Source organism: Panthera onca, chromosome B1 (assembly GCF_046562875.1).
Source record: "Panthera onca isolate mPanOnc1 chromosome B1, mPanOnc1 haplotype 2, whole genome shotgun sequence".
Classification (NCBI taxonomy): Eukaryota; Metazoa; Chordata; class Mammalia; order Carnivora; family Felidae; genus Panthera; species Panthera onca.
In genome coordinates, this window is record NC_138342.1 from 100,155,128 (window position 1) to 100,182,536 (window position 27,409).

A 27,409-nucleotide genomic window follows, 5' to 3' on the forward strand; every position below is an offset into this window, starting at 1 on the left:
TGGATCTGCATGGTACCAGAAGCCTTTTTCCCGTCTTCTCCTGCTCTTGTTCCCTCTCTTCTACTCTTCAAAGGTGGTTTCCCCAGTCACTCTGTTGTGTGTCTAATTCCATGTTGGCATCTGCTTTTTGGGAGACCTGGATTGACACACCTGACAGAGGTGAGATTTGAACAAGACCTTAAAGGAGGTAATAGAGTTAGCCACGCAGATCACCTGGGGGCAGAGTATTTCAGGCAGAAGAGCCCCCAAAAGTCCCTAAATCAGAAAGGAGGGTGCCTGGCATGTTCCAGGAACAGGAGTCCGGCAAACCTGGGGTGGAGGAAATGAGGGGAAAGTTGTAGGAGAGGAGAGACAAAAGGTTAAAAAGGGAAGTGAATGGTGTAGGGCCCTTTAGTCCATTTTAAAGAGTTTTGAGGGTGCCCAGGTGACTCGGTTAGACATCTGACTCTTGATTTTGGCTCAGGTCATGATCTCATGGTCTATGAGTTTGAACCCCGTATAGGGCTTTGTGCTAACAGTGTGGAACCTACTTAGGATTCTCTTTCTCCTTCTCTCTGCCCTTCCCCCCCCCAGCGCTCGCTCTCTCTCTCTCTCTCTCTCTCTCCCCCTCTCTCAAAAATAAGTAAAAATAAACTTAAAAAAATAAAGAGTTTTGTTTTTTCTCTGATTTAAAAAGGAGTCATTTCAGGTTTTAAAGTGAGGAATGAGGGAGCACCTGGGTGGCTCAGTCAGATAAGCCTCTGACTTCAGCTCAGGTCATGATCTCATGGCTCATGAGTTCAAGCCCCATGTAGGGCTCCATGCTGACAGCTCAGAGCCTGGAGCCTGTTTTAGAGTCTGTGTCTCCCTCTCTCTCTCTCCCACCCTCACTTGTGCTCTGTATCTCTCTCTCTCAAAAATAAATAAACATTAAAAAAATTTAAAGTGAATGACATGATCTGACTTACTTGCCTCTGTGTGTGTGTGTGTGTGTGTGTGTGTGTGCGCGCGTGCATGTGTGTATTTGCTAATATGGGAAGCAGCATCTCTTTATAAAGAATATGGTGTTCAGAAAACATTTCTTTTACAAAGTCTCAGTGAGATTTTAGGCCTCAGAAATTTATCCTTTAATCATTTGGTTTCTCACAGGTTTTCTTGATGGTGGCTAAGATTTGAGGAGGAATAGTAAATGTAGTTTTATAACCTGCTTTAAAAGCTGGTGGAGGGGCGCCTGGGTGGCGCAGTCGGTTAAGCGTCCGACTTCAGCCAGGTCACGATCTCGCGGTCCGTGAGTTCGAGCCCCGCGTCAGGCTCTGGGCTGATGGCTCGGAGCCTGGAGCCTGTTTCCGATTCTGTGTCTCCCTCTCTCTCTGCCCCTCCCCCCTTCATGCTCTGTCTCTCTCTGTCCCAAAAATAAATAAAAAACGTTGAAAAAAAAAAATTAAAAAAAAAAAAAAAAAAAAAGCTGGTGGAAAATTGAGTCGTGCCTGCTGCACAGCCATAGTTCTATATTCATAGCTCACCCCTTACTCGGACCACATTTCTGACTTCAAAGATTTTCCAATTGATGAAGTCAATGATATATGTCTCAGTATTTTCACTGCACTGATTTTCTTGATCAAAGAAGGAGAGCAGACACTTACGACATGGATGAAACCCAACTTTTGTTTAACAGAATGCTTACAAGAAAGGTACTCTCACCTTTCTAATATTGAAAGCTTGGGGTGTAGCAGGTTTCTCACACAGAGAGTTATGACACCGAGGCTTTTCTTTCCAGGAAGCAACTTTATTTGTGCCGGTATGCGCTCAGTTGGTTTGTACCCAAAAAACTGAGCCCCGAACACCAGGTGGCATAGTCTTTTATATCTTTTCTACTTCTTTGTTTTCCAAATATGGATAATGTATAGGCATACACTCTGATGTTACAGGCTCATGAGGGAAGTCACTCTAGCCAGGTTGCCTTCCCTTAACGTGAGGTCTGTTTCTTTAGGGAGGGGACTCTACCACAGGGGCACCTGGCTGGCTCAGTTGGTAGAGTGTGCAACTCTTGATCTCAGGGTCCCGAGTTCAAGGCCACATTGGGAATGGGGCCTACTTGAAAGAAAGAAAGAGAGAGAGAGAGAGAGAGAGATAGGTACTCAAAGTGCCCTGTCTACCGATTTGAAAGCTTATGATGTGCTATTCTGTAACAAATATTTCCCTTTTTGCTATCAGGATTGAACTGAGAAATAAAAAGGACCAGATAACTCACTGAATAATGGTCAGAAGAAGTAGCAATGGTACTAGCTATTTGAAGTCACTGCTTCGATATATGCTTATTAACAAGAAATTATTTTCTTTTGATTCCTTCCTCAAATCCTCTTACTTGATTATCTAGAAGTTTAATGCAATTCTGTATTGTTATTCTGCAATTCTATATTGTCATTGTAAATAACAATATAGAATTGCATTATATAGTGTTAGAAATTTAAATTGCCAGAAATTTAGATTTGGAATATCACATTGTGGCAGAAACTGCTAATATTTCTGGAGTATCCATCCTTCTTCTGAGTTTTAGCTGATGTGGGGCTGCGCAGCCAGGAGACTGCGGCTCCAGCCTTCCTTACAGCTGGTTGTAGCTCTGGGACTCACTGACCAGAGTGGAAATTATATGCAACTTCTTTGTTTCATCCTTAAAATTTTCAGCCTGATGAATTTTCTCTCACTTTCCTGCAGGCTGTAATGTAGATGGTAGTGGTCAAGCCAAATGAACCCTTGGGGTAAGGACAGTTCTCTGGGATTGGTGGAAAGAATGTGAAGGAAACTTTGGTGCCTAGGTAGCTTCATGAACCAGAGTCACCAACTCACCTTGAGCCCCATGTCTGCTTCTGAGCTGTTACATGAGAGAAAAATAACTGTATGAAGGTTGAGCCACTGGTTTTGTGTGGGGAGGGGGACCTCTTAAACAAATAATCATATTCTTACAATTATATTAAAAAAATTTTTTTTGATGTTTATTTATTTTTGAGAGACAGAGAGTGGGTGGGTGAGGGGCAAAGAGAAAGAAGGAGACACAGAAGCCAAAGCAGGCTCCAGGCTCTGAGCTGTCAGCACAGGGCCCAATGCGGGGCTCGAACTCACAAGCCATGAGATCATGACCTGAGCCAAAGCCTGATGCTTAACTGACTGAGCCACTCAGGTGCCCAAAATTAGTGTATTTAAAAATTAAATAAGACACTTTTAAATTTTACTTATCAGGGTAAATCTACCATAAACCAACATACAGAACAGCATATAGACTAGAATCACAAAAGAACTGTCGATTAGAGTGAATTAACCACAGAGGAGCAAATGAGTGGACAGTTTGGCAATTCTATTGTTTTAATGGAGTCTCATGTTGAAAACATACCCTAATGGGTAAGGGTGGAGTTTTCTTTTGAAAGGAGCTGATGTTTCTATTGTTCACGGTTCACTAGCCAAGAACTAAAGGTGACTTTTTGGACTTTCTCCTTTCCCCTAGATCTAAGAGTTGATTCTAAATACAAGAGACACAAAGAAGACTCCAAATATACTGATCGAACTGGGAGTAGGTCTGGAGAGCTCATCCTGACCTCATAAAGGTTCTGTGTTGGCAGCAGTGAGAGTGGGAGTCTGTTTCCTCTGGTGCACCCTTCAGCCTCCCAGGAGCCCCATCTCCATGAACGCGAGCCAAGAGCAACTGTTTAGAAATGAGAAGGCCAGGCAGGGTTCTCTTTACAATCTGAGAAGTGGAGAAGTCATAGGTGACTGAACATGGTGGCAAGACCCAGTCAGAATGGACGAATCTGAGGACTGTATTCAGAAGTGTATGGAATTCAGCACCCAGAGGAGCCTTCAGAAACAGCTGCATTGCCCTGAATGGGGACTGAATTTAGTGAACGGGTGGCTTATCCCATAATAATTTGGGCTATTTTTAATTTTTTTATGTTTACTTATTTTTTTTTGAGAGAGAGACAGAAACAGAGAGACAGAGGGAGACACAGAATCTGACACAGGCTGCAGGCTCTGAGCTGTCAGCACAGAGCCCCATTCAGGGCTGGAACTCACAATCCTGGAGATCATGACCTGAGCCGAAGTTAGACACTAAACAGACTGAAGCCACCCAGACGCTGCATGGGTTATTTTTTAAAGTGTAACTTTATATTACAATCACAGGCATCTAAGATTTTTATAGATACATATACAATTGTGTTGGAGAAGGTCATCCAGAGGACATGACCGCCAGTTGACCCTAGAGCTGAATCCGGGCAATCAGAAGCTCCTCTTCCCAGCCCCTGTCCTTGCAAGTATGTTCTGCCCACAAGGGCAGATGGGACCAATTTTCAAGGATACAGCCTTTAGAAAGGTTGTTGTTGAACTATCTGGACAGTGTATGTGATCAAATCCCATTAAGGCCTCTATATAAACTTTAAAGATTCTGTCAGCAGGTGCAGAAATCTACTCCTCTAGCGGCAGCTGAAGACAAGCCTCCTAAGTAAGTTCCCTTACTTTTTCTTTTTTTCTTTCAATGTTTACTTTTGAGAGAGACAGAGTGTGAGCAGGGGAGGGGCAGAAAGAGAGGGAGACACAGAATCTGAAGTAGGCTCCAGGCTCTGGGCTGTCAGCACAGAGCCCAACTTACGCAGGGCAGAACCCATGAAACGTAGGATCATGACCTGAACTGAAGCGGGACCCTTAATCCTTAACTGACTGAGCCACCCAGGTGCCCCAGTTCCCTTGCTTATTAAAACCGCCACCTTGCTATCTGGAGTGGCCGCTCAGTCCTTGCCCTCTGTGTACTCCACCAGTTTGTGGACCAACTATGTGTTTACTTCACTAACAAGTGGTATTTTATTGCCTCCTAAGGAAACACCTTCTTTTTAGAGTTAGGTTTTCAAGACTTGTTTAAAAGTTGAGAGTTTTCTTATCTGGTGCAACTGTAGGTTCAAACTTTGTTCTAACTATTAAAAGGAAAATGGAATGGGGGTTGTGAATTGCCTCAGAAATTGCGAAAAGTCGAATTGTTTTTAAATGGTTAAAGATGCTGAACGAATATCTTTGTTGAAAAACTAATAAAATGTCAATATAAATTTATGTTCATTGCCTTTAACAGACATATAGGAACATAATAATTAATTACTTATTATCTTTCTTTGGACCTTCTATCTAACTGTTCAGGATTTATAGGCAACTGGTTTGAACAATAGTACACTTTACTGAGGTGGAGAAAACTATGTGAGGAGGGATGAGGGTGGGGAATAGGGTTCAGGTTAGGACATGTTATATTTGAGATTTATATGAGACATCAAATATTAATATTAGGTATGAATTGCAATATTTCAACCTGAGGTCAGAGAAGTCTGGTCTGGAAATACCAAATGTAAGAATAATCATCTTGGATAAGAAGTTCTGACTGTAATATTTAACAAACTTAGTTTAGGTTCATGGAATATCTAGTTGTATTTCACATTTAAATGACTAACAGAATTGGAGTTCAGGAAAGAATTGAATAGAAGATAAAGAATGCAGCCCTATGTACATCACCAGAGCCCTATGTACATCAAAACAGAGCCAGCTGAGTGGATGCATAAAAGATGTTCTAAGACCATGTCATTTCAATAAAGCAAAAGCAAAAGTTGTTTTCTGAAGGCAACAAGTTAGATTTAGTTTGCATTCTTCCATTGCTTTTTTTGAATTCTTGGCTTTTAAAGTGCACTCATATTTAATTTTTATTGCTAATTAATATTAATATTTAGTTAATTGAAAATTTCATTATTTGAAGAGTGTTTCAAGGTGATATAAAATGCATACATCTTAATTTAACTTGAATAAAGGTTTAGGCTTCAATGCAGCATAGAAAAAAGTAGGAAGGAAATGAAAGAACCGTTCTAAGTTGAAATAATTCACTCAATAGTTTATTTTTTAGCTGGTTGTAATTTTAGACATATTATGTAAATATTAGTGAAACACAAATATACATTTTAAAATACTTTATGCCTTGTATTTCACATCAGAAAACCAATTTTTAAAAAAAATTTTCAACATTTATTTATTTTTGAGAGAGAGAGAGAGAGTCAGAGATAGAGGCTGAGACAGATCACAAGCAGGGGATGGGCAGAGAAAGAAGGAAACAGAGAATCTGAAGCAGGCTCCAGGCTCTAAGCTGTCAGCACAGAGCCCAACACAGGGCTTGACTCCACGAACCGTGAAATTATGACCTGAGCCAAAGTCGAACGCTTTACCAACTGAGCCACCTAGTCGCCCCCAGAAAATGAATTTTAATGAATGCTTTCATATAAAAAAGCCATTGTTCAAAAAAAATAAAGTTTTAATTAAACTAATATATTCTCTGGAATTGAAACAAAACCTAAAGGATGATTTATGAAATAATAAATATTAAATTCATGTTGCTAGTATTGAACTTTAGTTATAGCTCCTTTTTATTTTTTAACATCTTCATTGACATATAACTGACATACAACAAGCTGCACATACTTAAAGTGTTCGATTTGATGTTTTTGACATATGTACATGCCAGTGAAATCATCATAATTAAAATAACAAATACACCACCCCTAAAAGCTTCCTTGTACTCCTTTGTAATCACTTCTTCCTTATTCTCTCTACCCTTCAGCTCCCAAGAAACCATTGATCTGCTTCCTGTCAAAGATTTGTTTGTGTTTTCTAGAATTTTATACAGGTAGAATCATATTGTATATGCTATTTTGGGGGTGGGTGGGATGACTTTCTTTACTTAATTATGTTGAGATTTATCTATTTGTGTATGTGCACTGGTAGGTCATTCCTCTTTATTGTTAAGTAAGTTGCCATTGAATGGATGTATCACACTTTGTTTATCTATATTGGCTGATGGACGTTGGATTATCCACTTTGGGGCTTTTCCAAATGAAGCTGATATAACCATTTATGTACACATCCTTGTATGGACATATCCTTTCATTTCTTTCAGAGAAATACCTAGGAGTAGAATAGTTGGGTCACAATAGTTGGGTTGATGTACGTTTAATTTTTTAAGATATTGCCAGACTCTTTTCCAAAGTGGTGTGGCATTTCATGTTATCACCAACAGTAAGTGAGAATTATAGGTCCTCCGTATCCTCTCCAGAACTTGGTATGGTCAGTGTTTTTGATTTTAGAAGTTCTCATAGTTGTTTAGTGGCATCTCACGGTAGTTTTAATTTGCATTTCTCCAATGCCTAAGGTTGTCAAGCATATTTTCATGTGTTTATTTGCCATCTATACATCATACTTGGTAAAGTGTCTGTTCAAATATTTTGCTCATTTTCATTTGGTTGTTTTATTTCTTACTATTGAGTTTTTGGGATTTCTTCACAAGTCCTTTATCAGACATGCTATTTGCAAATATTTTCAGTCAGACTGTGGCTTGGTTTTTCATTCCTTTTTTTTTTTTAAGTTTGTTTATTTATTTATTTATTTATTTAGAGACCGAGATAGCATGAGCAGGGGAGGGGTAGAGAGAATGGGAGAGAGAGAGAGAATCCCAAGCAGGTTTGGCACTCACAGGGCAGGGATTGACTCATAAAACTGTAAGATCATGACTTGAGCCAAAATCGAGAGTTGGACACTTAACCAACAGAGCAACTCAGGCACCCCAGTTTTTCATTCTTTAATAGTGTCTTTTGAAGAGAATTTCTTAATTTTTATGAAATTCAATTTACTAATTTTTCTTTTATAAATCATGCTTTTGGCATTATATCTAAGAAATCTTTAACTCAATCACAAAGACATCTATGTTTTCTTCTAGATGTTTTATAGTTTTAGGTTTTTCAGTTTTGTCTGTGATTTATTTAGAGTTAATTTATGAAGATAGATCATTCTAAGTCATGAAATAAATCTCAATAAATTTAAAAGGATTTAAGTCATACAAAATTTATTCTCTGTAATTGAATTAAATTAGAAATCAGTTACAATGATCTGGAACAATCCCAGATATTTGGAAACTAAATATTATATTTCTGTGTACCCACTGGTCAGTAAGATCAAAAGGGAAATTAAAAATGATTTTGAGGTAAATGAAAGTATGGCATGTCAAACTTTGTGGGATGTAGCAGAAGCATTATTTAGGGGAAAAATCTATAGCACTAAAATGCTTATTGGAAAAGAAGAAAGACCATTACATTAATGATGCCAGTTTACAACATAAGGCGCTAGAAAAAGAAGAACAAATGAGACCTAAAGTAAACTGTAAAAAGGAAACAATAAAGATCAGAGTTGGGAAACCCGTCAAATAGAGAACAGAAAGATAATAGATAAAAGCAGTGAAAATCAAATGATGGCTCTTCAAGACAGTAAAATTGGCAATCTTCTAGCCAGACAGATCAGGAAGGAGAGAGATGGAGTGGGAGAGAGACAGGACTAGAGACACAACACAAATTACCATATCAGGAATGAGACATAACATCACTATAAATTATACCAATATTAAAAAATAATAAGAGAATATTATGAATAACTTTATGCCAATGAATTTTATAGTTTAATTAACAAAGTTCACTGAAAAAGAAACAAATAACCTGAATAGTCTTACATCTATTAAGCTGAAATTGTAATTTAAAACTTTCTGAGAGATATATTCTAGGCTCAGATGTCCTCATTACTAAATTCTACCAAATATTTAAGGAAGAAAAAAACCCAATTCTATAAAAATTATTCAAAAAATTGAATAAGATATGATAACTCCCAAATAATTCTGTAATGCTCCATTACCTAATACCAATACCAGATAAAGTCATTAAAAGGGAAAAATATACAAATTAATATTGCTCATAAGTATAGGTACAAATATTAACAAAATTTTAGCATGTCAAATGAAAACAATATGTAAAAAGGATAAATATATTTTGACCAAGTGGAGTTTCTTCCAGGAATGCAAGACTAGTTTAGCGTTCAAAAAAGCAATGTACTTTACCACATAAAGAGATTAAAAAGAAAAAAAAAAAGTACGATTATCTCAGCAAACACAGAAAAAGGCATGTGACAAAATCCAGCATCCATACTGATGAAAATTCTCAGTGAACTAGGAAAAAAAAAATAAACTTCTTAAACCTTATAATAGGCATTTTCAAAAAATTTTCAATGATGAAAAATTGAATTACTTTCACCAAAGATGAAAAATGATACTAGAATGTTTGCTCTTATCTCCTTATTCAACACTGTACTAGAGGTTCTAGACAGTGCAATATGGCAGGGGGAAAAAGAGCCATCTTGTTTGGAAAAAATAAAATAAAAACCCTTGTTTGCACACAATGTAATAGTTTATATAAAAATTCATTGGATTCTATAAAAAAAGCTGCTAGAACTAATACACAAATTTTGCCAGGTTGAAGAATATATGATCAATATTTGAAAATCAATGGTATTTCTATATATAGTAGCCACAATTAGAAATTAAAGTTTTAACAAATTTTAATGAAGCAATGCCATTTATATTAGAATCAAAATATGAAACATTAGGGTTAAGTCTGACAAAAGATGTGTAGGCCCTATACATAGAAAAGTTCAAAACATTGCTGAGAGAAATATAGAAGATCTGAAATTTTCTAATAATTTAAATAAATGAAATATACTGTATTGATGAATTGGAAGCTTAGTATTTTTAAGAAGTCAACTCTTTCCTAATTGATTTATAGATTCCATACAACTTCAGTCACAATGCCAGCAAGAGTTGTTTTGAAACAATCACTAGCTATTCAAAAATAAACATGGAAATACAAAGACCTACATGAGTTAAAACAACTTTGAAGAAGAACAAAGTTGAGGGTTTTATACTACCTGACTTTAAGACTTATTGCAAAGCTACAATAATCAGATCAGTATGGTATTATCATCAAAATAGACAAAAACATTAAGGAAACAGATTGGTAGATTTCAGAAATAAATCAACAAAAATATATAGTCAATTGATTTTCAATACAGGTATAAATAAAGGAGGACAGATACTCTTTTTATCTTTTTGACAAATGGCACTGGAACAATTTGATATCCACATACAAAAAATGAACTTTAATTCCTACTTCCTACCTCACCATATAAAAGAATTAATTCAACATAGAACATAAACCTAAATGAAAAACTCAAAACTTAAAAGTCAAGATCACAAAGATTTTTCTGCTGTTTTCTTCTGGAGACTTTTAAGTTCTGAAAACAAAAACATGTCCATACAAATACTCATACACAAATGTTCCTAACAGCTTTATTTGTAAAAGCTCAAAACTGAAATTAACCCAGATTTCTATGAACAGGTGAGTAGATTGACAAATTGTGGTATATCCATATAAGGATAACTCTCAAAACAATTATGTTGAGTGAAAGAAGCCAAACCAAAAGGAGAATATATTATAAGATTTCGTTTAAATAAATATTGGGAAAATGCAAACTAATTTATCGTAACAGAAACTAGATCTGTAAGTGGCTGGAAATGGGGAAGGAGGAGAGAGAAGTGAGGGGGAGAGATTACCAAGGGGCAAGAGTTATACCTCTAAGGGTGATAGATATGTTCATTATCCCAAGATAAGATACATCTTATAGATGTATGTGCATGTGTTGTATCTCAAATTTCATATTTAAATATGTACAGTTTACAGTATTTCAATTATACCTCTATAAAGCTGTTAATATTCTTTCATTGAATTTATTATTTTTCCCAGAGGCTTGATATTTTTGTGATGTTAAGATTTCCCAACCCAAAACATGCTCTGTTATTTGCTTTGTATTTGGGCCCTTCAATAAGTTAGTATAGATTTTTGGGGTTTTGTTTTTTTCAACATATAGGTTTTATATGTTTCTGTTTAACTTAATTCTTTATTGTTATCTGTTTTATGTGGTTTGCTTTTTTCCATTTCTATGTCTCTTGATTTCCAGTAAAGAAAAAACTATAGATTTTAAAATATATATTTATATGAGTAACTGATCAAATTATCAAATTATTTGTTTTTATTTTATTACTTTAAAACTGTAATTTTGGGGGGTTTTAGATGCACCGCTGTATCAACAGCCTACATTTTTTTTTGTATTCCAGTGGTGTTATAAATAATCATTTAAAATTTTTTATTGCATTTAGTGGAACTCCCAAAATAATATTAATTAATAAACATGATGGTGAATATTTCTGTCTGCTTGTGCTCTTAAAGGAAATGTCTTTAGCACCTGTGTTTCGAATGATGTTTTAGGTAAAGGTGATAAGCCTGCCAAATACAGATGCACCAGGTTTGTTCTGGTTTGTTTTCCTTTGCTGAAAAGTCAGAAAGCTAAAACTAAATTTTCCAGAATTCTGCGCATTAAGACTTTTTCCCATACCTTGACATTTTCCTATATTTTCCAAGTTTTCCAGAATAAACACATAATTAATGTGCCCATGTACACAGTGCCAGTAAGTGATAAGCTAAATAAATAGACATAAGCAGATCTGTCAAAGTGCTGTTCTATTAAGTGTTTGCTTCTCACTAGATTACTATTTTATAATTGCATTGTTTGATATGTAAATTTTATATGGATTATCTATTTTACTTGAAAGATTTAATAGGGGCAGCCTTGCATACATGTTGGGATTTGTCTTTTGGTGACCTTAGGTATGTGTTCTTTGGCTTTACTATTTTTAGCCCTGTTCACTTGTAAAATATACTACAAGTGTCTATTAATTGATGCTTTTGTTCCTGTTACAAAGCAAGCCACTCATTTGAAGTGAAGGGGCAATTTCAGTATTTCGGAAGTTGATTTTGTTCCTTCCTGCTCTTACACTTTAGGGGTGCCTCTACCAGGTGATGACGTGCTACACAAAAGGTGCCTCTCTGCTTAACCAATTTCACAGAGCTGGAAGAAGCCCTAGAAATGATTCTAGTCCAATACTTTCATTTCCCAGGTGGGAAACCTGAGGTTCAGGTAGTCAAGCCAACAGTCACATGGATTTTGAAAAGCTGGGACTAGAACCCAGATCTTTTGACCTGCACTCCAGTGTCTTTTCCATGACTGCAAACTCTCTCCACATTTTCTATACTTTCATTATAAAGGCTATTTTAAGAGTTATGCAAACTGAAGTATAATTGCATGTCAAGAGGATACCTTGAAGCAAACTTTTTAAAAAAGGAATCAGCTCCTAAAATACGTATACATTAAGATGTATGTATGCATGCAGACACGTGCTCCTCATCCCCACCTCCACACACAAGTCAGAGAGAGGGGAGGGGCGGAGGAGGGAGGGATAGGAAAGTCTTCCATTTATGGCTCACTTTAACCCAACACCGTACACAGTCCTTGATTTCCTGGAATTTGGCTCTCAGCTTCTGTCTTTCTAGGCGCTATGCCTTCTTTCCGTGGCTTGCATAGACAGTTTCCAAGCCATCCAAAAGAAGGTGTAAATCCGCTTTTGTAGCATGGTGCTTTAATTATAAAAGTCAATTCTTCTGCCTCCAAATTTCAGCTTTAAGATGTCATCTTTACATAAAGCAGGCACAAAGCATCTCTAAGGGAGTAGCAAAAGGTAGAAAACCAAAATCTTCTTGGGATGGTCCTGCAGCTACTCTCACAGAGAGATGGGACAGCCTCTTCCTTTTTATTTCTGAGGTTGAGAGCTTTCTGTCCTATTTAAAAGCACAGTGGTTCCCCACCCCCCCTTCAACGCCCACCGCCCTTATCTACGTTTCACTTTCCGTGGTTTCAATTATCTGCAGTTACCCACAGCCAACCACAGTCCCGAAGCAGATGATCCTCCTTCTGACATATGGGCAGAAAGTCAGTTGCAGCCTAACACTACATCACACTGTCTACATCATTCACCTCACTTTATCTCATCACGTAGGCATTTTATCATCTCATATCGTAAGAAGGGTGAGTACAGTATAGTAAGATATTTTGAGAGAGAACATCACACAAATTTTATTACAGTATATTGTCGTAATTGCTCTATTTTATTATGAGTTATTATTGTTAATCTCTTCCTGTGCTTAATTTATAAACTAAACTTTATCACAGGCAGGTATGTATAGGAAAAAACAGTTATATAGGGTCCAGTGCTCTCTGCAGTTTCAGGAATCCCCTGGGGGTCTTGGAACGTGTCCTCCATGGATAAGAGGGGACTACTGGGTTACCATTACCATTTGTACCACCTTCCCTACCATCGTTTCAAAATGTGGTGCCCTAATAAAGTGACCACGCAGCTTCAATGCAACAGAAACTTTTAAACAGAAGAATAAATGGAGAAAAATCCAATTTGTCAGAGATCTCATCACTGTCATTACACTTTTGCTTCATTAAATCTTGATTATTGTCACTCTCAACATTAAAGGCCCTAACTTCTAGAATCCTATGTTCTTTCCACAAATGCTGGATAATTTCTTAGTCAGTTTTCACATCTTTTATTCTTTTCTAATTCCTAACTGTCTTCACTCCATTACTTATTTCTTGCCTCTCTCCATAAACCCTTTAAAAAAAAACACTCCCCTGCTTTCATGCATAAGATACTTACAAGGCACTGAAAAGCATCACCAGCATTATAAACCTATGAAAAATCTCATGTCAGCAAATCACCTGAATAACAAATAAGTGATGCTTCCCCTGCCCTTATGATGATTATTTTTACTCTTAAAATGAATGTGATGGCCCTGAAGTCTGTATCAGTGAATAAATGTGTGACCTGTCATTTCTATAACTGGGATAACGTCTTCTTGACATAATTAAGTATAAGAGCTGTGAACATTCAGCATCTCCTCAGTAATTTATATATATTTATAAATTTCCATTCAAATTTGTTTTACTAAAGGCAAGACAATAGGCTCAAAATGGAGTTGCTCATGCTAAGCTCCATGACACCAAACAGATGTAATTTAGTTTTAGGTTTCCCTAAAATGGAATCTTAAACCAGTCAGTCAGAAGTTGCCTGATCATCATTAGTTAGGTAGTCTGCCTGATGGACCCCCACCATCTCCTAAAGGAAAGGAAACTTGCAATAAGCCAATCCACTTTTGCCCTACTATAACTTCCTTCCTTCTTTCTTTCTTTTTTTTTTTTTTTTTTTTTTTTTTTTGCCTATAAAAGTCTTTCATTATGTTCAGCTCTTTGGAGCTGTTTGTATCTGCTAGATTGGATTCTGCCTGACTCACAAATCACTGAATAAAGCCAGGAAGATCTTTAACATTTATTCAGTTGAATTTTGTTTTTCTAAGTCTTCAACAAGTCATTTCTAGCTCTCTGTTTAGGCAATTTTTAAATTGATAGAGTCTCCAGGCATCTTATTAAGAACATTGTGCCAGCATTCTGCCTTTAAGACCAAGAAAACAAAAGACAACAAGGATATGAGACTAACATCCTTGCTGGTATCACTATTAGCAATCTTTTTTAAAACAGAATTCTTATTAGTTGTGTGTGTGTGTGTGTGTGTGTGTGTGTGTGTGTGTGTGTGGTAGAACTAGAAATGCCTTCAGAAAGTTCAAATTATTAGGAGTTCATATTCAATGTTAGATATAAGTGAACCATTTAACTGAAGATACTGTATGAAACTAAGCATGTTTCATTTTTTTCAAATTGACTTCATAAAACAGTTTCAAGTTTTTATATTTTTCACAGAAAGCTACAAGGGCTCACTGCTTTTGGGGACTGGAGCCCAATGATGCAGTGAGTCTCTGGCAGGCTTATCTGTACCTCTGATATCACTTGAATTCAGGCGATGGGCAAATACAGCTATGATGTTGCTGCTTAAGAATTTTAATCCTTTTTAAAGTGAGCTGTGAATGAATAGCTATGTTAATATGAAAGACTAGAAATTTAGCTCCGCTTGAGAATAAAAATCTCTCAAAACAAAATATCTTCTGTGATATAAAAGATCTTCTGTCAAATCTATTAAAAATTAAATTTGCATATTTAAGGAACTCCAGCAATACAAAATCATTTGTGAAATACGTTTTCAAGGGACACGATACATATTTAGATATTGCACATGTAGTCTATAAATCTTAGCTCTTTGTTTACCAGTTTATATGTTGGAATGTTAGAATAAAAAGCCTATTTGGCTTCTTTCCCCTAGATAATGAAATTTTCTTTGCTTCTTATTTAAAATGACATGAGGTTATGTAAAGTGCTTCATATGGTAGAATTTTGTGCTGTGGAGAGGGGGAAATCAATAAGAATCAGTTCAGAAACAGATTTTAAATTTTCATAATCACTTTAAAAATGTTATAATTAAAAGAGGATTAAATATATTCTTTTGCTCAGTGTAAAGAAAATGATTTTTTTTTAATTTTTTTTTCAACGTTTTTTATTTATTTTTGGGACAGAGAGAGACAGAGCATGAACGGGGGAGGGGCAGAGAGAGAGGGAGACACAGAATCGGAAACAGGCTCCAGGCTCCGAGCCATCAGCCCAGAGCCTGACGCGGGGCTCGAACCCACGGACCATCAGCCCAGAGCCTGACGCGGGGCTCGAACCCACGGACCGCGAGATCGTGACCTGGCTGAAGTCGGACGCTTAACTGACTGCGCCACCCAGGCGCCCCAAGAAAATTATTCTTAAAGGAAATCATGAGAATAATCATAAATTGGTAGTCTTTGTTAATGGAGCAGGGAAGGGCATTCCTGGAAGAGAAAGTACAGGAACGAGTACATGGCAAAGTAAAACAACCTGGAGACATTTGGAGGACGGCCTCAAGCTCTTTGATATGGCAGAAGCAAGGGATATGTTATGGGTTGAGGAGGGTCCTGGCCAAGCATAAAGAATGGAAAAGTAATCAATGCCAGATAAGGGTTGGCATTTTATGTTCCACTAAGATGCTAAGAATTCCTGGAGGGGGCCACAAAAGGGTTTCAAATTAGGGAAACGACAATATTATATTTTATGTGTTGCTCTCATACTATTGGCTTTGGCAGCAATATGGAGGATGGAATTAAAGATTGTAAGACTAGTGGCAGAAAGAACTAAGAAAATAGTCAAAAGTTACAAACTTCTTTTTTTAAATATTTATTTCTTTTGAGAGAGAGACAGACAGAGAGCACGAACAGGAAGGAGGGCAGACAGAGAAGGAAAGAGAGAATCCCAAACAGGCTCTACGCTGTCAGGGCAGAGCCTGACGCAGCTCTCAAACTCAGGAACCATAAGATCATGATCGGAGCTGAAACCAAGAGCTGGACACTCAAACAACTGAGCAACCCAGGCACCCCAAAAAGTACAAACTTCTAGTTATAAAATAGATAAGTCACAGGAGTGTAAATACAGCATGGTGACTGTAGTTAACAATACTGTATTGTATATTTGAAAGTTGCTAAGAGAGTAGATCTTAAAAGTTCTTATCACTAAAAAATATCTGTAATTATGTGTGGTGTTGAATGTTAAGTAGATTTATTGTGGTGGTTATTTCATAATATATACAAATATCAAATCACTATGATCACCTGAATTAATATAATGTTATGTCAATTATATCTTACTATAAACAAGGGGGAAAGTGGTGCAATAGTATAATAATAATAATAATATATATATAATATATATATATATTATATATATATATATACATATATATATATAATATATATATATATATATATATATGAGAATAACAGCACAACAGTGGGATGGAATTGAATTAATATGGCGGAGGAAGGTGAGAGTGGAGACTAGGGGGAGTCTGCTGTTTTGACCTGAGCGACTCCTGAATGGAACGTGCCAAGAAAAGGGATGTAGGAGAGACAGTGTTTTCCAGGAAGACCTTTATTCCACATGAGTTTTGTTGTGTTTAAGAGGTTCAGAACATATAGTTCTGGAGCTCAGGAGGGAAAGTAAAATGAGTATCTAGGATTTGAAGCCAAGGAGTGAAGTTCCAGTTTTGAGGATGGATGTGATTGGTGAGGGACACTGTTAGAGTGAGAAGAGAGATCCAAGGACAAAGCCATTGGAAGCATCAATATTTATGGAGTGAGAAGGAAGAAAAGCCAAAAAAGAGACAAAAAGAATGGTTAGAAGGTAAGAAAAGAAGCAGGAAAGAATGGTGTATTTTAGCAAACGGAGCTCATCACTCATTATTACCTGAGAATATCATGTGCTTTTCTGTTTCTATGCCTTTACTTGTGACCTCTCATTCTTTTAAAAATAGTTCCTATTAAGATCCTAGCACTTCTCAGAATCTAATTGGCAGACTAGGTCTTTTGTGAAAAACTTTCCTGATCATTACTGCTATAATCTTTCACCTGTTTTCTCAAAAGCCCCAGTGTTATGAAATTGGATTCAGTTGTATTATTTAAGGCAAACTTTATTTATTAATTCATTTAAAAACAGCAATAATAAAGCCATTACCTGTCAATATAAATAAAATTTTAATGAAAAAAATATAAAATAGAACAATTTGTGAGAAAAATGGCATTGTCTTACATTTTTGCAAATCTCTTTAATGGCTGGTTTAAGAGAAGATAGCTGGATTATTGTAAACTTTTCTGTGTTCGGTCTGTCATGATTAGCTATTTTGGTTAAAGCACAGGAAGAAAATTCAGCCTTACACAGAAATGTCGTTGGAAAAAGAAAGCTATGTTGTAACAGTCTTTTCAGAAAACACTGAATATTCTTTATTTTTTTTGGATACTAAATCAAAACTTAGCAAGGTGCTGTGTATTAAAGGTTAGTCATAATGTGTAATGGGAAACTATATCAATAAAATATTCAAATTGTTATATTAAAATCCATTGGTCTGTCTTGCAATTTGAATGGCCATGCATGATTTTGTAATATTACTTACAAATTTGTCATTTAGAAAACAATGATTCACTGAGTTATGCAAGTCTTTGGAGTATTGACATATGTTATGATCACATTTGTTACTATTACATCAGTCTCATCAGAAAAACCTTTAAATATCGGGAAACTGTCAAACTCACAGTAGTGAATATAACTTTTCCAAATTCCCATTTTTACTTGAAAGCTCAAGTTTTATCATTGAAAACAAATACCATCAGTTACTTTCTTCAATGTAGGAGGCTCACTTCCTTAGTTTTCCAGAAAATGTCATGCCATTCTACTCTGAATGTGAACCCTTGAATATATTTCCTGTCTAGAGGTAAGAGGAAGGAACTAGCTTAATTCTTAATTGTCTTTCTTTTCAGCTTGTAGCAAAGGTTCTTGGGATTAGTAGGTCCTGAACAAAAACCTGGGAATTTGAATTAAATTTATTTCCTCCATGAATTTAGACTGCTGTATGGTTTCCATATGTCCCAGTTTACCTGAGGCAATCCCCATTTATGCCTATTCCTCAATGTACCATCCAGTTTAAATTATTTTTTTCCTGATTTAGGCAAGTAGTATTCAGTATTATATTAAAATAAGTGAGGATCAATTTGATGGGCCTTTATTTTGTACTTGCAATTTCTACAATAGTTTCATCTAGAAGTGTGAGACTAGTATGCAGGAACAAGAATTCTCACCTTAGCACATACAAAAACAACCAGAGATAACTTATCTTTCTATTTCAGAACGTTTTAAAATGCAAAATAACAATTGCTGTTCAGGACAGTGTGCAGAGTCTTCACGATAAAATGATACGTGCTTGCACTTGAACTCAAGTGGCTAGGAACAGTTAAATCTTTCTAGTCTTGGGGGTGGAGGAAGAGGCATTCAACACAGTTGCCCCTACAGTCTATTTGGTGTTCTAGCCAGTTATGCCATGACCCATGCTACAGGTTTCAAGATGTAACAAACTTCCAGGCTGCTAATCAGAAGGATCTTAAGGAAATGTGGATAATTATAGAGTAGGTGTCCATGAAATACGTGCAGGAAATAGAAGCTGGTTACCATAATGTAAAAATATTGTAATGATTGAATGCTCTTGCTCCTGCAGTTTTGTCAGTATCCTATGCTATAAATCCTCAAAATTCTGTTTATTTTGTTATCAGTACTTTTTTAAAAAAATTGCAATAAACTCTATGGGCAGTAATGAGTTAAAAGCCAAGACTATTTAATGACAAACTAAGTACTAACTTTCTGTTTCTCAAGAAAGCTTTTGCAAGTGTTAAAACTCCCTATCCAACTAGAGGGCCCTAATGACTGACCACCCGAAAACTGAAAGAATCCACTTCAAAAATTAATATTATTTTAAGATGATTATGCGTGTAGGTCATGATTTAACGTGCAGTTGCAGAAGGTGTATTTACGGTGTCACTCTGTGAAGCATGACTTTTCATTTGGATCGAATGATTTCATTTTAGATTCCAAATTTTCTTATGACCATACTTTTTTTTGTATTACTATTGTATTTTGTATTACTATTTGTAGCTATTACTTTATTGGTTCCTTTAACAGAATAACTTCACGGATAATTAAATGATGCAAGTCTTATAACAACATATCAGGTGTTACAAATAGGACACCAACCAGTTTAAAATGGTTCAGTTTTTCCCCCCCATACAAATCATGGAATAAAAGTAAAACAATTTAAAGTTCATTTTGTTAAGACAAAACATCTGACAATATTGTTAAAGCCATTATAAATTTAAAAGTTCAACACTGAGATAAAATTATTTGTTTTATATATTAATAAAATGAATTTAAATTGTGATGGAGAACCTTGTAAAAACATGGTAAAAATAATGTTCCACTAAATTAAGAAATATACATTGAATAAATGTGATTTTGTATTGGTTGTGCTACCTACAAAATTCATAAATGCATCTTTAAAAGGCTATGATAATCTAATAACTGAAATAGAAGCTATAGTTATCAAATTTCATAAATATTTTGTACATACGTGCATTTAGAGTAACTGAACTTTACACACACACACACATGCACACACACACATATATAAAATAACATATATATGTTATTTTATTTGAGAGAGAGAGAAAAAATGAGTGGGGGAGGGGCAGAGAGAGAGGGAGACAGAGGATCCCAGTTGGGCTCTGTGCTGTCAGCACAGAGTCCAAGGTGGGGCTCAAACTAACAAATTGTGAGATCATGACCTGAAGCTGAAGTCAGACGCTTAACCAACTGAGCCACCCAAATGCCTCAATGTATATTTTTTACAAGCTTGATGTTGAAATAAAAAATAATTCAGATTCAGTGTAGAAGTAGGTGCTTTTTCTCTTTGCTACTCGTTATTAATCAAAGTTTAGAAATGTTTGAAGCTTTAAAGACGTTCTTTGTAAATCAGTATAAGTGTAGTACAATAATATTGAACTCACTTGTAAGTGTTTAAAATTACTTGGAAATGTGAAAACAAAGTACTCAATACATCAAATCCCCAGAAGTTCAACTTTTGAAATGGTTAGCAAGCAGCAGTTACTAAAATCAACACAGTTGATACTTGAAAAATTGGGTTTAAACTGCATAGGTCCACTTATATGCAGGTGTTTTTCAATAAATCAGTTCAGCACTGTTAAATGTATTTTCTCCTCCTCATGATTTTCTTAGTAACATTTTCCTTTCTCTAGCTTACTTTATTGTAAAAGTAAAGTGTCTAATACAGCATACAAATTATGTGTTAATCAACTATTTATGTTATCACTAAGGATTCTGGTCAACAGTAGGATATTAGGAGTTAATTTTGCAGGAAGTCAAAAGATATAGATTTTTTACTGTGCAGGGGTGTTGGGATACTTAAACCCTACATTGTTCAGTGGTCAACTGTACTTGCCAGTAGATGACTTTGCAATTTATTTTTACTAAAACAAAAGAAGAATTAAACATATTAAATAAAAGCTCAAATGGTGCAAAAGATTTGATTTTCAAATTAGATAATAGATCTTTGGGCTGTCTTGAATCTCTTTTGATTATGCTCTTACTTTTATTTGGAGAAAGTAATTCTCTCTGTCAAAATAGAGTGAAATTTGAAAGAATTTAAATTTGGCAAAACATTCAAAGGAATCACAGAGAGAGATAATTTGATGAATTTTTTTGGGAAAACATTTATTGAAGCAAATATACTCTGAATGAAGACAAAATATATTGAGGTTGTTTCCAGTAACTGTGCTTATTAATCCTAACAATTAGTTCATACATTCATTTGGGTTTTTTACATACATAATCATGTTATCTGAAAATAATGACAACTTTACTTTTTCTTTTCTAAAAGAAGTATTTTTGTTTTTTCTTCCACCTTTTGTTTCTTTTATTTTTCTTGCCTTATAGCACTGATTCACTAATTCCTCTAGTACAATGTAGAACGGAAATGGTAAATAGTGATCACTCCTGTTTTAATTCCAACTCAAGAGGCCAATATTCAAAATTCACTACTAAGTAACATGTAGTTGCTGATTTTTAGAAAAGATACTTTTGATGAAATTAAGGTAGTTCCCTTCTTACAGATGACCTTTTACTTACATGGGTATGAACTGCATGGGTCCACTTACACACAGATTTTTTTTTCTTTTATAAATGAAGTGAAGTACTATAAGTGTATTTTCTCTTCCTTGTTACTTTCTTTTTTTAAAATTTTTTAATGTTTTATTATTTATTTTTGAGAGAGAGAGAGAGACAGAGCGTGAGCAAGGGAAGGGCAGAGAGAGGGGAGGTACAGAATCGGAAGCAGGCTCCAGGCTCCAAGCTGTCAGGACAGAGGCTGATGTGGGGCTCCAACTCACAACTGTGAGTTCAACCAACTGAGCCACCCAGGCACCCTGCTTCCTTATTATTTTCTTAATAACATTTTCTTTTCAGGGCACCTGGGTGTCTCAGTCAGTTGAGCGTCTGACTTAGGCTCAGATCATGATCTCACAGTTGGTGAGTTCAAACAACCCCTCAATCTGGCTAGGTACTGTGAATTTGGGGTTCTCTCTCTCTCCCTCTCTCTCTGTCCCTTCCCTGCTTGAGTGCATGCTCCCTTTCTCTCTCAAAATAAATAAATAAATTTAGCCTTAAAAAAAAAGGCTAAAAAAATTTCTTTGCTCTAAATTACTTTATTGAAAGAATACAGTATATAATGCATATAATATACAAAATATGTGTTAATCAACTATACGTTATTGGGAAGGCTTCTGGTCAATAGTAGGCTATTAGTAGTTAAGTTAATGGGGAACCAAAAGTTATATGAGGATTTTTGAATGCACAAGAAGTTAGTTCCACTAACTGCTACATTGTACAGAGGTCAACTGTAGTTAGTTGATATATTTTTTTCTTGATCATACTTTCTCTGCATCTATTGAGATAACTGTATATTCTTTTCCTTTATTCCATTAATGAAATGAGTTACAATGATTAAATTTTAAATGTTAAACCAGTCTTGCATTTCTGAAATAAACCCCACTTGGTCTTGATGTATTATCCTTTTTATATGTCCTGTATTAGATTTGCTCATATCTTATAGAGGACTTTTGCATCTATGCTCATGGAGATATTAATCTATAATTTTATTTTCTTATAATTGCACTTAAGTCATTTTTAAATGTTCAGATAGTCAATATAAAAAGTTTTGAATTTCCTTTAATGTATAGATACATATTCGTTTTTTCCTGGAAAGACTTATATTTGAAAACAATTTTTGAATAAAGCACTTTTTGGTGACTACATAAATATTTAAAGTATTAAAAATATTAAAATGAATATTAATGTATTTAATTTTCATCAGTTTTACTTTTCTTTTAGTTCTCATAGGTGTCACGGATGAATGATAAATTTTTATGGTCCTTTACTAATACATAGGGAAACTGTTGAGTTAGGGGCAAGGCTGGTTCTTCCTTGCTTTTAGGCTCTTTGAAGAGCCCAAAAATAACTTTTTTTCTGTTGAAGCATGACCCTCTGAACGTTTTGCTGGAACCTGAACATATATCCTTTCTGAGTCTTTGCTCTTGCTATTTCCTCCACTGGGAGTACCCTCTGAACTCTTACAGTCTTTGCATTTTGGCATTTTTCCTACACTTTACATTTCAAATTAAATGCTCTCTTTTTCCTCCATTCCAAAAGTATGAGATTTACTTCTCCTCTGAATAGACAATATTAATAATTATGAATGTTTACATGACAATCACTATGTGTCATGTACTGTATATTCTAAGTGCTTTAAATATATTAACTCATTGGGGCACCTGGGTGGCTCACTTGGTTGAGCTTCCACCTGTTGATTTCGGTTCAGGTCATGATCTCAGCATTTGTGAGATCAAGCCCCACATTGGGATCTATGCTGACAGCACGGAGCCTGCTTGGGATTCTCTCTCTCTCCTCTCTCTCTGCCCCTCCCCCTGCTCTCTCAAAATAAACATTTAAAAAAATAAAAAATAAATATGTTAATTCGTTTAATCCCCTTAGCAACCTTATGGGTAGATATTATTACTCTTTTACAGAAACTGAGTTATGGAGAAGTTAAATAACTGGCAAAACTTTATGCCATTAACAACTGGAAATCAAAGAATCCAACCTAAGCTGCTTGTCCTGGAGCCTGCCATCACACTACATCACCCCTCAAAGCAATAGCTGGTAAGTGTTTTCCATTTCTGTTGTCATTGATGTAGTTTGTTTGTTTGTTTGTTTAATTTTAGAGAGTGTGCTCAAGCTTGGCAATTCTTAGACATTTAATTTGGGGGGTGGAGGGGGCTAAGGGAGAGAGAGAGAGAGAGAGAGAGGATCCTAAGTAGTCTCCATGCTTAGCATGGATCCCACACCTCTGGGATCATTCCCTGAGCCAAAATCAAGAGTTGGAAGCTCAACCAAGTGAGCCACCCAGACACTCCTCACTGATATAGTTTAAATCCTCTCCTCTGTCAGTAGCTACTTTTCAATATCCAATTCATTGCTATTAGTAGCAGAAGCAGTATAGAACATACTCTCCCTCCCATACTATTCCCAAAGTAACTTTCCAAAACATGCATCTAAACAGCAGCATCTGGGACACCGGGGTGGCTCAGTCAGTTAAGCAGCTGACTTTGGCTCAGGTCTTGATCTCACGGTTTGTGAGCCTGAAGCCTGCTTAGGATTCTGTGTCTCCCTCTCTCTCTGCCCCAACCCCTGCTCATGCTCTGTATCTCAAAAAATGAATAAACATTAAAAAAAATTAAACAGCAGCTTCCAAAACATAACAAAACAAAACACAGTAACCATAAAAAAAATCCCTCAATGTCTTATTTATTTGTTTAAAAACATTTGTTAGCTCTTCGTTGCTTTAAGATAAAGTCTAAAATCGAGGGGGCACCAAGGACCTTTTAATCTTATCCCAGTCAACTCTTCCAACTAGCCTCTAGCACTTGGGACACCCCTCACTGTCCAGCTTTTATTCTCTAGCTGCACCTGTCAGTTAGTCCTTAAATGTTCATGCCTACTTGTGTCCCCGTGTTCTTGTTAAGATCTCTCTGCCTGCAGTATCCTTCATTCTTCCTCCCTCTCTCTTTCCTTCTCTTGCTTTCTGCTTTCCTCCTTGCCTACCTCCTTACCTTTTACCTCCCTTCTACTCTCTCTTTCTCCCCCCTTCCTTTCCCATCTCTTTCTGTCTACAAAAGCCCAGCTCAAATATCAGATTTTCTCTTGGCAGTGTCCCATAACCACTCCTTTCATCACCAGCAAATTTTTTTATTCTCTTCTGGGATACCATAACATAGCAAACCTCTACTGTCACACATATCCTATTGTATATTGTGATTTGCATTTCTTCCTAGACCCAAAGATTTCTTTCTCTATAAAGGCTTGCTTTCCCAGTTACATAAGCTTTTAGATGCAAAAATAGAAGGTATATGTCCAAATCAGTTTTAAGATACCTGGTTCAGGGCCTTCCAGTATTGACTCCCTTCTTAGTGGCTTCGCAAGTCAACATAGAGCATGTACCCCTTGTGATGTTACCACATCTACAACCTTTCTTTGAATAGTCATGATTCCTGCAGTCTTGAAATTATACAATAAATAAGCCTGAGTGAGGCATGTGTTTCAGATGTCCATAATTTAGCCCAAAGATGCTTGTTCTATCAAGGTTTATAGTCACCAAAAAAACCCAAAAAACAAAAAACCACCCTCTGTCGTTCAACCTTTCAAACTTCCAGTTTTAGGTCCACACTCTGCCTACACTATAACCACCCTCATCCAATAACAAGTAATGGAGGTCTTATCTGGAGGCTCTATGAAAGGGTGAACTTGGCTGTGAGTTAAGCCTCAAGAGGCCAAACCTTTTCCCATGATTAATATCAATTTCAATGAACATCAAAATTTTATATATCCCTCATGTCAGTTAGGGGAAAAATACATTCAAAATGTTTCAAGATAAATGCAGTTACATCACTCTCCGGTTGAATAAACAAGACGATCATGGCTATAATAATGCCAATTCTCTGTATTTACTGGATCTACTAAGTAACTGAAAAGACAAGTAAGAACACCTGGGCATTATGGAGTTAGCAAGTGCAAGAAGGCAACTCTGTCCCTGTCCACCAGATAGGTCTAGGGGAACAAAGGGAAGAAGGTGGAATTACTAAAACATGGAAGTTTGAAAGTGGGACTAAGTGGGGCTGGCCCAGACCTCTGAGGGGGGGTTGCCGCTTGCCTGGTGCTGGTGTTTCTGAGGGGAGTCATAAGACTGTTTCTGCAAGTGTTTGAATAGGTACAAACTGGAATTAATGTCTGCTACTGGAACTTACTGCTGTAGGAACAGGAAACAATCTGATAGGAGCAAGCTGCTTCTCTCTTACCTGGCTTTGCACTCTCCCTCTAGCGCCCCCTATTGGCAGACTTAATAAGGAGCTGCAGGCAAAGCCAAAATGCAGTTTGAGAGTCCTAACCCAAGCTCAAGAATCCTACCCAAGAATGAGTGGATTTGAAGCCAAGAAGCACAGTATGATAATTGGTATACTGAACATAGAGCCTTGAGGGGCGTATTTAGTGGGTGGGGTGGTGAAGGGGGAAAAAGGTTATAGAAGGAGAATCAGCTTAGTAAATGTAGAGAAGGACATAGGAGGCTTTTAGCAGCGCTAAGTACTGTGGCTAAAGGAAGACCATTGGTTTCACAATTGAGATTTGGCTAAGAAGGCACTTGTAGAGTCACTGAAACTGACATTAGATTAGAATAAAGTGGACAAAGTACATGTTGACTGCAAAAGGAAGGAGATAGGAGAATAATCTAAAAAGAAGAAAGACTATTAAAGATGGAAAAAATGAGTGAAGTTATAGAAAAAAATTATGTGGAAAGGAAGGAAGTAGAGCCATTTGTAGGATGATTTTAACCTCATCATTAAGGTAAGTGATAAGGTGTTTTGCTGAGAACGAATGTATCTGTAATGGGATTGGGACCTAGAGGAATGAAGATGTGGAATTTAATAAAGGCAGGAATATTCCAGACCTGAGACTGTAAGAATATAACACAGTGATTTCTAGAAAATGTCTAAACCAATTCAGGATTAAGAATTATATATACTTGGGGGGTATGTGTGTGTAAGATTCTAAGCCTCTAATTTGTTCCCATAGCCCAGGGTTTTTCAAATTAGGTATTGTTGGCATTTGGGGCCACGTAATTTTTATTGGGAATGGGGGTTCTGTGCTTTTTAGGGTATTTAGCTGCATCCCTGGCTGTTACTCAGTAGATGCCCAAAGCAAACCATCCCCTCCCCCACCTTATGATAATCAAAAATGTCCCCAGACATTGTCAGATGTCCCCTGGAGGCAAAATTACCCCTGGCTGAGGATCACCGAGGTAGCTCCAGGAGGTCAACAAAGGTTCTGCTGATTTGCTGGTTCCCAGCTGTAGTGCCCCCTTGGCAAGTCCATATTCTCAGCTTCTCATCTTCTCTGGAACCTCCTTATCCTGATTGGTTCAGCACTTCTGATGTCTTTAAATGGATGTTTAAAAAATTTGGCTTGTCTGGTAGCCTCTGTCACCATTTTGTTCTGCTGAAAGAAAGATATTCTGCTAATATTTAGAAACACAATTCCAAGGAAATATCTTTTAATATTATTATTTTGCTAGTTAGTTATATTATTTTTCCTTTATTCTAACTACTGATCATCAAGCTTCAGCTCATAGGCCAAATACAGCTCTTGCCTGTTTTGGAAATAAAGTTTTATTACAACACAGGCACACTATTACTTACAGATTATCTGTGGCTGCTTTTGTACTAAGACTGCAGAGTAGTCACCACAGAGAGCTAAGGCCCTCACTTCACAGTTTGCCAACGCTTGCTTGAATACCTTGAAGGTAGGAACCAAGAGCTTGTGTCTCTAGTGTCTAATATATTGTAGCCAAATGACTGCAGTTTTGAATTTTCTTAAATTAATCCAAAAATATACATGGAACTCAATAATTTTCTTCTAAATGTCTAAAGGCAATGAAAGATGTCACCATATTTGTCTACATTATTATGTGTTGTTTAAATCAAATGGCATGATTGGTTAAAGAATAATGCCAAAGATTTATTTTAAGAGTAGAGACCCAGTTCCTGGATGTGCCCATTGTTTTATTTTTTTTTGTTTTCAGTCATAGACCACCCTTTTCACTATCTATGTTACAAAAAATATATATATT

General features: G+C 36.3%; 1 long non-coding RNA gene across 1 annotated transcript; it reads left to right on the plus strand.

Moving 5' to 3' along the window:
• Nucleotides 1-3,584: 3,584 nt before the first annotated feature.
• Nucleotides 3,585-26,121, plus strand: LOC132693271 (uncharacterized). The gene is made up of 3 exons (XR_009616697.3): nucleotides 3,585-4,471; nucleotides 23,259-23,391; nucleotides 25,992-26,121. It is a non-coding gene; the product is annotated as an uncharacterized LOC132693271 (long non-coding RNA).
• Nucleotides 26,122-27,409: the final 1,288 nt, after the last annotated feature.